The following is a 5328-nucleotide window of genomic DNA, read 5'->3' as shown; positions in this document are numbered from 1 at the left end:
AAAAGAAAAGAAAAGAAAAAAAGAAAAAAAAGAGCTGGGCGTGGTGGGGCACCCCTGTAATACCAGCACTCAGGAGGCTGAGGCAGGCAGATCCCTGTGAGTTTAGGACCAGGCTGGGCTACATAGTGAGTTCCAGGTCAGTCTCAACTACATAGTGAGACCCTGTCTCAACAAACCAAAAAAACAACAAAACAAAACAAACCCAAAACAAAAAGCCAGGCGTGGCAGCACAAGCCTGAGGCAGGGGGATTGCCACAAGTGTGAGGCCAGCTTGGACCACACAATGAGTCCAAAAAAAGAAAACAAAACAAACAAACAAACCAAAGAGTATAAACTGGGGCAAGTATAGCTGGCTACTGTCAAGGGATGATTTAGTCAAACTATAAGTGGAGGCTGTAGACCCATCCTTCCTTTATCTGGGGTCCATTTCAGAGGCAGACCATAGATGAAGAAGCCAAGCTACCCTGCTTGAGAGAAGCGGCAGCTTCTCTTGAAGCAAATAGGAGTAGCACACAGTTTTCTACCAGTTACCAGTGGTCAGACTAAGAGAGAGCTGCTCAGCCACTCAGGCCTTGCCTCTCTCCTCTGCAAAGGGTCTCTGAGAGTACTCCTGATGGTTTAGGGACTACACGAAATGTGTAAGCCTCAATAAATGTCAGAGATTGTAATTATTAGCATCATCGTAGGCAGCATGAGTGCAAGGAAACACTTAAATCTAGGCCCACTCTTGCCAGCTTGGTGATCATGGCCAGTGACTCTCCAGGGTTTAGAATAGTGCGGGTGTGTAGGAAGGCCTCTGGGGTTGGCTGCTTGTCATTATTTTCAAATAATAGTATTACATCAATTACTTTTGGAACTGCCACACTTTGAGAATGCTGACCAGGGATCCCTACGAGATTTTTACTTTGCAGTTTCCTACCCCACTACCTGAACACACACATGCAGGATTCCAAGTTCTAGCCTCATTTAGGTGCTCTTAGCAACCTCGAAAATGTCCCATTATAATAACACAGTGTGATTCACTGCCTACCAAATGCTTGTAGTGTACCTGCTACTAGGCATAAGTCCACATATATTCCTTTTGCGGTACTGGTATTCGAACCCAGGGCCTTCACACTGCTTTTTCATTTGGTGTTTGACACGGTCTTGCTACTTCACCAAATTGTCCAGGCTGGACTCAAACTTGTAATCTTCCTGCCTCAGCCACACAGAGTGCTGAGATTATAAGTATGTACCACCACTCGACCCCTTTTTCCTTCTTGTAGTACTAGGATTGAACCCAAGTTACGTCCTCAGCCCTTTTTTATTTTGAGACAGATCTTGCTAAATCACTAAATTGTCAAGGACATCTTGAACTTGTCATCCTCTTGCCTCAGCCTCCCAGAGTGCTGGGACTATAAGGGTGTGCCACCACACCTGATTTAAATTTTTGTTGTTGTTTTGTTTTTCTGAGCCAGGGTTTTTATTAGTTTGTTGTTTTTTTTTGAGAAAAGCTTTTAAATTCAAACTGGGATTGAATTCACTATGTATCCCAGGCTGGCAAATTTGCGGCAATCCTTCTGCCTCAGGCTCCCATGCTGAGATTATCAGCATGTGCCACCATGTCAGGCTGAGCCAGGGTCTTGCTATGTAGCCCAGGCTGGCCTTGAACTCACAGCGAGCCTCCTGCCTCAGGCTCCCCGACGCTGGAATTACAGGCGTGCGCCAACATGACGGACCAGCTCTTAAATATTTCTTTAATCAAGATATTCCCTTTACCTCTATGGACCCTAACTTTTTTTTTTTTAGTAGCCCCTAATTTAATGGCTATCCCATTACAGGTCTATCTTTGTACCTGCTCTCTAATCCTTTTTCATTCTGCAGCCAGAGGGTTTAAAAAAAAAAAGTAATTTGAGCCAAGGCATTTCCTAAACTCTTGCAGTTTTAACCAGGTGTGGTGGCACACACCTATTATCCCACCACTGGGGAGTCTGAAGCAGGTGGATCACTGCACACGTGAGGCCAGCCTGAAATGTGTAGTGAGGCCCTGTCTCAAAACAGCAGCAACAACAAGCTTATAGCTTTGCCTATGGATAAAGTGCAGTTTTGATCTCTGGCTGAGGTAAAGTTCAAAGGGTTTCATGGCCTCTTTTTTCCCTCCCTCTCGTCCCCTTCCCTCCCCACCTTCCTCCCTCTCGTTTTTGTCACGTCATCTGAGAGCAAGTCTTCGCTGTTCTGCAAACACAGTAACAGCCCTCCTTGGGGCCTTTGTCCGAGCTGTTCTCTTTGCCTTTACTTTCAGGCTCCTTGCTCTCTTCAAATACAACTCGACAGCAACACTATTTACATCTATGCAAGGGGTTTATGTGTATTATTTTATTACCTATTTTCACAATATTCTTATTACATATTAGAAGAGCTTATTAAGATACCTATGGATTAGCCAGGGATTTAGCTCAGTGGTTCTGCCGCCTGCCTCGCAAGCACAAGGACCTGGGTTCAATCCCTGGTACCAAAAAAATAGAGATATTTATGGATTAGGAATCTGAGGGTCGGAGACGGGAACCAGCTTGCTCAAGGTAAAAGAGGTGATAAACTCTTACTAGATAGTAAGCTTCACAAAAGCAAAGACTGTGTGGATTGTGCTCATCTTTGCCTAATATTCAGTTATTTCTGTAGTGAATATTTGATGAACATTTAGTATTCCCCATACTAGGCACTATTGCACTATTCTAGGTTCTTGTTCTTGTGAAGCTTATGTACCGGGGAAAAGACACACTAAACAGGGAACCGTGTATAGGTCAAGTCTGTCTTATGCAAAAAAGGTTGCAATCAGGAGTATTTGGGATTTCATATTGTAGAATATTTGCATATGCATAATGAGATATCACGTCTTAGCAAGAAATTCATGTTTCACATACACCTTATATATAAGGCCTGAAGGTAATTTTATTTTTCTAATTACAAAATTTTTATTTTTGGTTTTTTGAGACAGGGCCTTATTATGTAGTCCACACTGGCTTTGAACTCACTATGTAGTCCAGGCTGGCCTCAAATGCTCAGCAATCCTCATGCCTCAGCCTCTGAGGCTAGTAATCCAGGCATACATCACCATAGCCAGCATGAAGGGAGTTTTACACAGTACTTTTCATGAACCTGCCTCTGCTCTAATCCCTGCCCCATAATGGGGATGGAACTCAGGAATGCTCTGCTGATCTACATCCCCAGTCCTTTTTAAATTTATTTATTTTTAAATATTATTTATTTATTTATTTTTGGTACTGGGGATCGAACTCAGGACCTTGCCTTTGCCAGGGAGGAGAGGCATTACTGAGCTACATCCCCTATTGTTTTATTTTATTTAAAATTATTTATTTATTTATCTATTTATTTATTTATTGTTGTTGTTTTGCTACCAGGGATTGAACTTGGGACCTTGCACTTGCAAGGCAGGCAGTGGAACCACTGAGCTACATTCCCGGTTCTAAGTTTTATTCATTTATTTTCTTGGAAACTCAGGACCTTGGACTTGCTAGGCAGGCATGCTGCCACTGAGCTAAATTTCCAGCCCTTTCTTATTTTTTTAGTTTTGAGGCAGGTTCTCCCTAAGTTGCTGAGTTTCCCAGGCAGGGCTTGAACTTGTAATTCTTCTGTTGCAGCCTCCTAGAATGCTGGGTGCACCTGCTTTTACACTGTGACTGGTCACAGGAAATTGGGTGTGGAATTTTCTACTTTTGGGTTAAAATTTCAGGTTGTAGAGCATTTTGGATTTTTGGATTAGGGATGCTCAACATTTATATCAACAAATAATTTTGGGTAGTAAGCCAGGCGTGGTGGTGCATGCCTATTATCTCAGCACTCAGGAGGCTGAGGCAGGAGGATCACCACAAGCTTGAGGCCATCTTGGGCTACAAAGTAAGTTCCAGGCCAACCTGAACTGCATATGGAGACCCTGTCTCCAAACAAACAAACAAAACAGAATTCTAGGCAGTAATAAAAGCCTTGTAGGCAAGTAGGCGAAATCTTGAGATAGTGCTGGCAAGTTACACCAGGGCTGGCTGTTCTGTGAAGACTTCCCTGAGAACTCTGAGTATAGAAGGAGCACTCCAGACTTTTTTCTTATTAAAAAATTATTCATATATCTTTGCAGTACGTAATGATTCTATTCATCATGGGGAGTTGGAATATGTATATGATACATCTTAATTTCTTTTACTTCTTCCTCTCTCCTCCCATAATTTTTTTTTAATATACCTACTAGAATTAAGCACAATGAGGGAGGGAGGAAACCTCCTTTATCTTGTCTACCGTTGTACCTCCAGCATTGGCATAGACAAGGCTCTGATGAAGCATTTACTGGAGTGAATAAATGCATAGAAATATATATTTCTTCATTTACTTAAATCAGTGGTTTTTCAAGAGGGGTATGTGTATACCTTTCAGTGATTTCTGGCTTTGGTTGTCACAAGGATGGGGAAGGTGGTTCCTGGCATTTATGGAGGAAAAGATATGGGACATATCATTATTCCATAAGGTAATATGATTCTCAGTTGACCTACCACGCCTTCATGTAGATGAGAAATCATTTTATCTTACCCAAGCCTAGACATTAACTCCCTCTCACATACTGGAAACAGAAAGTACCACCACCACCACTGGGCATCAATGCCAGGGCCTCGAGCACATGAGGCAAGTGCTGTACCACTGACCTACACCCCCAACCACAGAAGTAATTTTTGGCCTTTTCATACAAACTAAATTTCCAAGAATGCCACTTAGTATGCAAATAAAGCCAATGCTTGTATCTTGTCTTATTGAAGTTTTATTAAAATTTGCCCATCTTTTCAAAAAAAATCACACCAGCCTTGGATACTTCTGCATTTCCAGTGCCCTCCTGGAGTACATTCAAGGTCACGGTATTCTGAACTTTTTGACAGTCGTCTGGCGCATTCAGGTCCAAACATTTCTAATCTGACCCGCCTATGATTATATTGTGGTCTGTTGTATGCACCCTAATTTTACAATTACGCATTCCAAACCGGACGTGGCGGCGCATGCCTGTAATCCCAGCACTCGGGAGGCTGAGGCAGGAGGATCGCTGTGAGTTCAAGACGAGCCTGGGCTCCATAGTGAGTTCCAGGTCAGTCTCAACTACGTAGTGAGACCCTGTCTCAAAAACAAACAAAAAAAAGAACAATTACGCATTTCACCGCGGTTTTACACATTACTCCTATGGGCAGGTTAAGGCACCCAATGGGTCTCTTCCTATTCCTGGAGAACTGGGTGGGGGAGCATTTCCATCTATTTGTTATGGCAAGAATCCCTGGGGTCGGCCACAGCCGCCAGCGG

This window comes from Fukomys damarensis, unplaced genomic scaffold (assembly GCF_012274545.1).
Source record: "Fukomys damarensis isolate Sample0158 unplaced genomic scaffold, DMR_v1.0_HiC HiC_scaffold_23, whole genome shotgun sequence".
Taxonomy (NCBI): Eukaryota; Metazoa; Chordata; class Mammalia; order Rodentia; family Bathyergidae; genus Fukomys; species Fukomys damarensis.
This window is presented reverse-complemented; position numbering follows the sequence as displayed.